We start from the raw sequence: 8,778 nt of genomic DNA, 5'->3' as shown, positions 1-8,778 counted from the left end.
TGTCATCTCTGATATCCCTTAATTCCCCTGAAATCCAATTATATCCAGGGCACGGGAATTAATTCTTGAACTCTCTGGGCCTTGGACCATTCCCAAAGAAAATAAAAACAACTTCCTAGCCTGTCCTTGCTATGTCAACTACCCAAGGACTTCTGAGAACCTCCTGATATGTCTTAGCCAAAAATCTACCTGCCAGAATGGACACTTCACCCAAGAACATATCTGAAGGGGCAATAAACACATGAAAAGATGCTCAATATCATTAGTTATGGGGAAATGCAAATTAAAATCTCAATGTGATATCTTTACAGATGAACTGGAATGGCTAAAATTTAAAAGTCTGACAATTCCAAGTATTGGAGAGGATTTGGAACAACATACATTGCAGGAAGGTAGAAGAAGGGGAGCCCAAAACGATGTAGTCACTTTAGAAAATAATTTGACAGTTTCTTGTAAAATCAGACATACACTTTATCCTACAGCTAGCAATTCTATTCCTAAGTCTTTATGCAAGAAAAGCACGTGACCACACAAAGACCTGCATGTGATTGGTATAGCAGTTTTATTCATAACAGCCCCAAACTGGAAACAACACAAAGGTATATCAAATGTGAATGGATAAACACATTGTGACATATCTATACAGCAATAAAAAGGAACAGACTACTGATATATGTTTACAACCTGGTGATTCTCAAAAGCATTATGCCAAGGGAAAGAAGCCAGGCACAAAAGACTACAAACTGTATGATTCCATTTATATGACATTCTAGAAAAGGCAAAGATATAGTGACATAGATCAGTGGCTGCCAGGGGCTGGGTGTAGGAGGAGGAAATTAACTGTAAAGGGGCACAAGGAATTTTTTTGGAATGGTGAACTTGTTCGATATCTTGATTGTGGTGGTGGTCACATGTCTGAATACATTTGTCAAAATTCGTCACACTGTACATTTAAAATATGTATTATATGTAAATTATTCACCAATACAGCTGACTTTTTAAAAAAAAAACTAGCTGCAGAGCATCATTTTTCTTTATATATAGGACAGTCCAAACATGGAACTCTTTTTTGCAAGGATAAAGGATCTCAGACTTGGGGTCAACGCACATCATTTTATGATTTATTTTACATATTGGACTCTGGAGTTTATCCTAATTCCCTACTCCAACTGGCACTCTTTCAATTGGGAGCTGCTTTTTACATCTTTCCCATCTTAAATGTGGAGCCAGAGGATGTTATGAGCACTGCAGAGTCCAAATTGTGTCTGGTTGTATTTTAGGTCTATTAAATCCACTGCAGTGTTTGGAGCAGACTGGAGGGGAGAGAAGGAAGAGATCTGAAATAGACTGAAATACAGCAGTGGGGATGGAAAGAAGTGCCAGGGAGAGATATTTCAGCAGACTTTGTCAGGGACTAGATAAGGGGTATAAAAGAGAGCAAGCAGTGTTCAGAGAAGACTTTGAACAGTTTCCCATTGCTTTTGAGAAAAAGCCCGAACTGAGCATGGGCTATCAGGCCTTCCATAATCTACTTCCAGTCTCCCTCTTCATTGCCCACTGCCTCTTTTCACTGAATCAGAAGCTCTGCAAGCACAAAATTCTGTTACTTAACAGCAGCTGTTCAGTACATACTGGTTGTATATACATATATACAAATGTCCATTCACCTACTGATGGACACTTGTGTTGTTTTCATTTTTTGGCTATTACAAACAAAGCTGTTATGAATATTCTTGTCCAGGTCATTGTGTGGACATATGCTTTCATTTCCCTTAGGTAAACCGTGGCAATAGAATTGCTGGGTCATATGGTAGGTGTAGTACATCCATACAATGGAATACTACTCAGCAATAAAAAGACAAACTATTGGTGCACACAGCAACATGGATGAATCTCAACATGCTTCTGCTGAGTGAAAGAAGTTGCATACCCTCCCACCCCCAGCAAAAAGACAGCCCGTATTGTATGATTCCATTCATATAAAATTCTAGAAACAGCAGACTAATCTATAGCAACAGAAAGCAAACCAGCAGTTGGGAGGGCAAGGGACAGTGAGGCACATAGGGGGAGGATTATAAAGGTGCATGGGGAAGCTTTTTGGGGGTGATGGATATGTTCATTATTTTTATGGAAGTGATAGTTTCACAACTGTATACATACATCAAAACATCATACTGTACAGTTTAAATATGTGCAGTTTATCGTATGTCAATTATACCTTAATAAAGCTGTGAAAAATACTGTGAATAAATAGCAGGCCCTCCGTAAATGCATATACAATGAATGTAGAGAAGTGTTCATTGTTGGTTTAAGGGATACACACCAATATGCCCAATAAATATTGGTAGAATTAATGTACAGAAGAAATATGTGAATAAATAGTAGGTGTTCAATAATCTTATAAGGAATGAGTGAATGAATGAATGTATTTGACAAATGTTTATGTCAGCCTATCATGTGCCTGGGACTATCCTAGGCTCTGGGAATAGATTGGGGAACAAAACAAAGATCCCTGAGCTCACAGAGCTTTACTTTGAGGAGGACAGTAAACAATGAAAAGATAAGTAAAACACATATAGTGTGCTAGACAGGTGCCAAGGAGAGAGAAAGCTGAGAAGGGGGACAGGGAATGTCAGGGAAGGAGACTGACATTTTTGAGATTGTGGCCACCCTCCTCCCAAGGGTGACGCTTGAGAACAGACCTAAAGGAAATGAGCGGACCAGGTGGGTATCTAGGAGAATAAAAAGTAACGGCCCCAGAATTGAAGAAAAGAATAAGCAAGAACTGAATGAAACTTCTGAAGAGTGACACGCAATAGCAGGAGCGCCTAAGTGCTAATAAAGACGGCTGCGGCCCGGACCCTCCCGGCCCGCCGATCCTTGCGTTGTCCACGAGGAGGCGCTCCTGCTCCTGCCCCGCCGTCGTCTTCCGCCGTCGGCCAGTGCGTGGGCACGCGCAGAAACCGCTAGGCGGCGTCGGTTTCCCTTCCCACGCGCGGACGCCGGCGTGGGCTGACGCCGCCGGGGTGCCCGCGCGTGCGCAGAGCCGAGGCCGGTCTGCCCTTGGGGCGGGGCGGAGCGGGGCGGGGCCGAGTAGGGCGGGGCGGGGGCTTGAGGTGATTCCTGATCCGCGGCGGCTGCTTCAGCAGTGCTGGGAAACCGAAAGTGGGCGGTGGCCGCGGCTGTAGCCCTGGCGGAGACGGCGGTGGGAGCCGGGCCCAGAGGCGCGGGGACGGGCCGCGGGCCTGCAGAACGAGGTGAGCGCAGGTCCTGCTGGCTGCGGGAACGACAGGTGCCAGGCGAGGTCGGACGAGGTTTCGGGCGGGCGCGGCGCACCTGGGTGACTAAGCGGGACAGTGGCCCGAGCGGGACTCGAACGGACCCGGGGCCTCTTCCCAGCAGCCGCAGAGGATACCCTGGTCCCCACCCCGGAAAGCGGGCTGGGCGCCAGGGGAGTTGGGGTTCCAGAGCGTTGTGTTTTAAATCTCTGATGGGACCGTCGGGGGTTCACCTGGGAGCAGGACGGACCCCTGCCGCCTGGGAAACTCAGTGTAGTGGGGGCAGTGCAGCAGGGGGGAGGGCGGGTGTGTGGACAGGGGTGGGAGGTGCTGACCAGGAAGTGGTTCCCGGTACCGGCGGGCGGGCGCCAGCTGCCCGAGCGGAGCAAGGGATATCCGAGCCCCCCGGCTGTTTGAACTCCCACACCGTGAGCTTTTAAGTTCTTCTCTTTACAGACCCGCCCCTGCAGGCCGCTGGAGCAGTGCAGGACACAAATACTATCCGTTTCTCTCAAACCGTGAGCACCTGAGCCCCGGGTGGGTACAGAGCTCCAAGTTAGGAGGGAAATATGAATCCATGAGTGAGTTATCTTAACTTTCACCGTGTTCCCCAATAGGGTCAGGTTTTCAGCCTCAATTTAATGGGAGGGGGCTTGGAGCCGGCACAACTGTTCTGCTCCGATCCCCTTGAGTGAGTAGGTACAATACATTTCCATACATAACCAAGGGCACCACTCACTCCCAAACAATTACAAAGAACCGGAAAGGGAAATAGCTATATTAGAAAAAGTCTGGGCCCAAAAGGATGATGAAAGCCACTCTACAAAACAAAAACACCACTGACCTGTGTCATCCCTCCATCCCTATCCTCCACCCCACCCCCCCGCCCCTTTCGTGCAGGTGGAAAAACTGCAGAAAAGTGCCCTGCCTAGTGTTATACAACAACTTAAAGACAGAGGTGGAACTTAGACCCAAGTCCCGGCCGCTTTGATGTATAAGTATTTCATACTGCAAATAGCGTGGGCTTTGCCAATTTGGGTTGGAATCTGGGCTTCTCCACTTGCTAATTGTGTGATCTTGAACAAATTACATACTTTCGTTGAGCCTGGTTTTCTCTTTATCAATTGGAAATATTTAACTTACTCTGCAAGGCTTTTGTGAGATAACTACTCTAATTCCTTTGGCTCATAATAATAGTCATGAAGTGTTAACTCTCCCATCCACCAGACTTCCCGTATTTTACATAATTGGGTTTCAGTTTCTTGGATGCAGGGACACATCTTTAAGTGCTCTATGTAATATAAATTGGCACATGGTGGAGATTTTTGCAGTTCCATTCAACTGATATTCATGGAGCATCAGTTACATGCACAGGACCGTGCCGGGGGTAGGGAATTGCTCTGGGGCCAGCTGGTTTAGAACCCACGTCTCCTGTGCCCCAGTCCAGGGCCCTTTGCCAGCCCACAGCCCCCCTCTTTGGTAGTTAAACACAGTGAACTCTGAAGCAGCAGTTGGTGGTTCCTTCGGATTTCAGTCCCTGTAGATTGGAAATGAAATGTAATCCCTGCTAATGCCCTTTTAAGTGAACTGGCTGAACATGGCTGAATGAACTATTGTATTTTGTACCAAGAGATTTAAACTCTTTGAAGAACCTCTCAGAAGTTCTCTGTGCAATATAATCTAGCTGGAGACCTAATATGAACGTAAAGGAAAAATACTTTATAATCCAACTCTAAGTGCCTACTCTGTGTTTGATCAAGTGCTATTTCTAAGAACTGAGATTTGACGTAGAGTGAGTGCTTTGCCTCTGGGCACTTTCGGGGTCAACACAGAAATACAGAAAGGACAGAAGTTCCTTGGTGCTTGGAGTGAAATCTAATTTCATATTTATGTGAATTGGTTTTTCTTTATGCAAAACCGACTTTCTCCTCCCTCTGTTCCCACCCTTATGCTTTCGAAAGCTTCATTCTTTTCAATATTTCCTCATTGGGCCAATTTTTTTTAAATGTTGTCTTTCAAACAAGCTAAAAGTATTGATAATTTGTCATTTTGAGCTGAAGATGTGTGTGAGGATATATGGCAGTTAGAGCTTCTGATCGGCACGAGATACTGTGTGACCCCAAAGCAAACTCGATATTTTAGCTATGCAGCTTTGTCAGGAGGAAGCAAATCCATGATTTCCGTTAGATCTTTGGACCCCCTTTTCAGCACTTGAAGGACTCCAGGGAAAGTTGAGAACCATGGATCTTGCCCATCCTCCTTATCTTCCATGTGAAAAAAGCGACCTGAAGTGACTTGCTCAAAGGGTCATAGCTAATGAGAAGCAGAACTGGGATTAAGACCCAAACTCCTAACTAAGCCACTTAGGATCTCAGAGCTTTCTCCATTATGTAGATTTATGGAAAGCCTTTATTTATTCATACTACATAATTAGTAATGCATGTATAATTTGGAGGTTGAAATTGCAATAATTAAAAAAAGAAAACTGCTCTCTGAAGATACCCTGCGGGAGTATATCACCACCTGAGGGCATTAATTACTATCTTTCTTTTTTTTTTAAACAGGATTTTAAAAAATTAATAAATTTTATTTTTGGCTGCGTGCGGGCTTTCTCTAGTTGCGGTGAGCGGGGGCTACTCTTTGTTGTGGTGCATGGGCTTCTCATTGCAGTGGCTTCTCTTGTTGCGGAACACGGGCTCTAGGCACGCAGGCTTCAGTACTTGTGGCACTTGGGCTCAGTAGTGGCTCACAGGCTCTAGAGCACAGGCTCAGTAGTTGTGGTGCACCGGCTTAGTTACTCCGCAGCCTGTGGGATCTTCCCAGACCAGGGATCAAACCCGTTTCCCCTGCATTGGCAGGCAGATTCTTAACCACTGCGCCACCAGGGAAGTCCCAACTATCTTTTTAAAAAGAGTTGGTAAAGGAGTAATTAAAGTGGTAATAAATAGACTATAATTGGAAATAAAAGATAGCATGTTAAACTGTTGCAAGATGAGAAATCACCTTGGAAGAGTCTTAGACAAAAACCTTCCCTCTCTTAGGCTCAGTTTATTGATTTGTAATAAGGGGTTTGGGATAGACTAGATGATGCCTAAAATCTTTTCAGCACAGACATTCTGAATTTTAAGGGCCCGGCTTGTTGCTAAAATAGTGTCTTCATGGAAGAAGGCAGTCATTTACCAGAAGTATGTGCCCTAAGGAAATACTAAAAATTGAGTAGCTGACTAAAGAAGGTAAGAGATTGCTTGGTGATTTCAGTTTACCCTAATGATTCTTCAGATTTATTTGTGGGTTTAGTGCCACTCTTCAAGTCAAATTTATGACACACAAAAAAATGCAATGAGGAAAATGAGCCAAATAGTACAGTTGGAAATAGTTGAGAAAAGAGGAACTGAGAGGAGAGAGCATATACGGGAGTGAGACCAGCTTGGCTAAAGGTCTTTGGGCAGCAGGACCGAGGAAACTGCAGCTACAGGAAGCAGATCGCATGCAAACGATTGAGCCAGGGAGGATCAACTAATGGTAAAGGCAGGTATCCAGAGGACACCAAAACCTGCTTCTTCAGAGTAAGACTCTCCCGGGACCATTTTTAGGTGTATTAGAGAGAAAAGTTGTGAATTTACAAATACAGTTTTGAAAGTGAGAATTATTTTCGGCTATTTACATTGTTTAAACCTTGCTTTCCTAAAGGTTGTCATTACTTTCCCCTACTCCTTGCCCCACTTCTTGCACATGGTTAGTGTTTCTGGGTACTCAAGGTTAATTGTATAGCAAAATAGAAAAGGAACAGTATAAAAGGATTGAATTTTTGCAGCAGTTGGCAAGTATTTTGGATTTGGGTGCCACACCCTTAAATCAGAATGTGGCAATCCCCATTTCATGCCACTTTAAGGGCTAATCACTAAATATGCCCCAGGGTCGTTCTCCGTATTCCCCAAGTCAAATTTACTTTCAGAAGCCAACTCTGTACATTTGGAGAAGCTGTCTGAAAGGATGCCCCATTTTTGGGAGCCAGAAGACCTGGGTTCTTGTTGTGGGTCTGGCCATAAAAATATGTGAGGCCTGGAATAATTACCCTGGACCTCAGTTTCCTCATTTTTAAACTAAACAGTTTGGAGGAGGTGGTGTGAAGGTGCCTACTAGCATTCTGCGCTTCTCTCTTCGGCTCCCTACTCTGAGGTCGGGCCCACTGTCCTGTCCTGTTGTACAATGTCCAGTGACATTGTGGGACATAGCAGTTAAGAGGCTTTTGCCTACTAGTTAAGTGAGAAATCTTGGAGGAGATCTGGTGGCTTTCTTACTAAGCTTGCCAGGTCAAGTATGTTAATGAAGCAAGTAAGAAAACCTGGGAAAACGCTAATATTTCAAATTTGATGCTGTACCAAAAATTTCTCCAGTACACCAATGTCTGTATTATTGCACTCTTAGCCATGTAATGCAGGTATTCGTAGGTAGTTTGCCATCCATACCATGTTTCTAGGAAAATGTAACTACCGAATGTCAAGTATTGTGGTAAGCACATATAACTGTATTTTTGACACTTGTCATTCAGAAAGAGAGGCAAGGAAAGGAGGAGAAAAAGAGTGAGAGGAAGGACATGAAAGTCAAGTGCAATCTGTTGTGATCCTTGTGGCCAGTTTTCTTCCTCCTTGACTGGGGTCTTTGCTTGCTGACCTTGGTCAGTTTTTGAGATTAAAATACTCTGATTAAATAATTCCCCAGACTCACCTCCACTTTACTCTGCTCAAGCAGAGGATTCCTATTCAGCTCAAGCATACTCTTTATTATTTAGGGAAACCCTTAAGAATTTTAACCTGAATTTAAAGAGATGACCAACCTTATTTCTCCCAACCTCACATAACTTACAGTCACCAGGGCCTACATAACATTCTCAAAATAAAAGTAGGAATTTGAATTCTCTTAAACTCTAAATTGTATTTATCACAACACTTTTAGAGAGTAGAAATAAGTAGGAAAGTTGAAAGAGCAAAATGGCGACTTAAGAAATTTGGGAGCCACACATCATCAAAAAATCTACAAACAAATGCTGGAGAGAATGTGGAGAAAAGGGAACCCTCCTGCACTGTTGATGGGAATGTAAATTGATACAGCCACTATGGAGAACAGTATGGAGGTTCCTTAAAAAAAATAAAAATAGAACTACCATATGACCCAGCAGTCCCACTACTGGGCATATACCCTGAGAAAACCATAATTCAAAAAGAGTCATGTACCACAAGGTTCATTGCAGCACTATTTACAATAGCCAGGACATGGAAGCAACCTAAGTGTCCATCGACAGACGAATGAATAAAGAAGATTTGGCACATATATACAATGGAATATTAATCAGCCATAAAAAGTAACAAAATTGAGTTACTTGTAGTGAGGTGGATGGACCTAGAGTCTGTCATACAGAGTGAAATAAGTCAGAAAGAGAAAAACAAATGCCATATGCTAAGCCATATATAATGGAATCTAAAAAAAAAAATTTAAAAAG

At 43.7% G+C, this 8,778-nt stretch overlaps 1 protein-coding gene across 2 annotated transcripts in view; it reads left to right on the top strand.

The window, feature by feature from the left end:
* The first annotated feature begins 3,115 nt into the window (after window positions 1-3,115).
* The window catches only part of TDRD7 (tudor domain containing 7), a 90,449-nt gene continuing 84,786 nt past the window's right edge, over window positions 3,116-8,778 (top strand). For both annotated transcript variants that reach the window (XM_007110590.4, XM_007110588.4), the window contains exon 1: window positions 3,116-3,257. The gene's annotated coding sequence lies outside the window, so the exon portion shown is untranslated. The remainder of the gene's footprint in view (window positions 3,258-8,778) is intronic.

Source organism: Physeter macrocephalus, chromosome 9 (assembly GCF_002837175.3).
Source record: "Physeter macrocephalus isolate SW-GA chromosome 9, ASM283717v5, whole genome shotgun sequence".
Lineage (NCBI taxonomy): Eukaryota > Metazoa > Chordata > Mammalia > Artiodactyla > Physeteridae > Physeter > Physeter macrocephalus.
The sequence above is the reverse complement of the archived record's forward strand: the minus strand, read 5'-3'. Positions and strand labels throughout refer to the sequence as shown.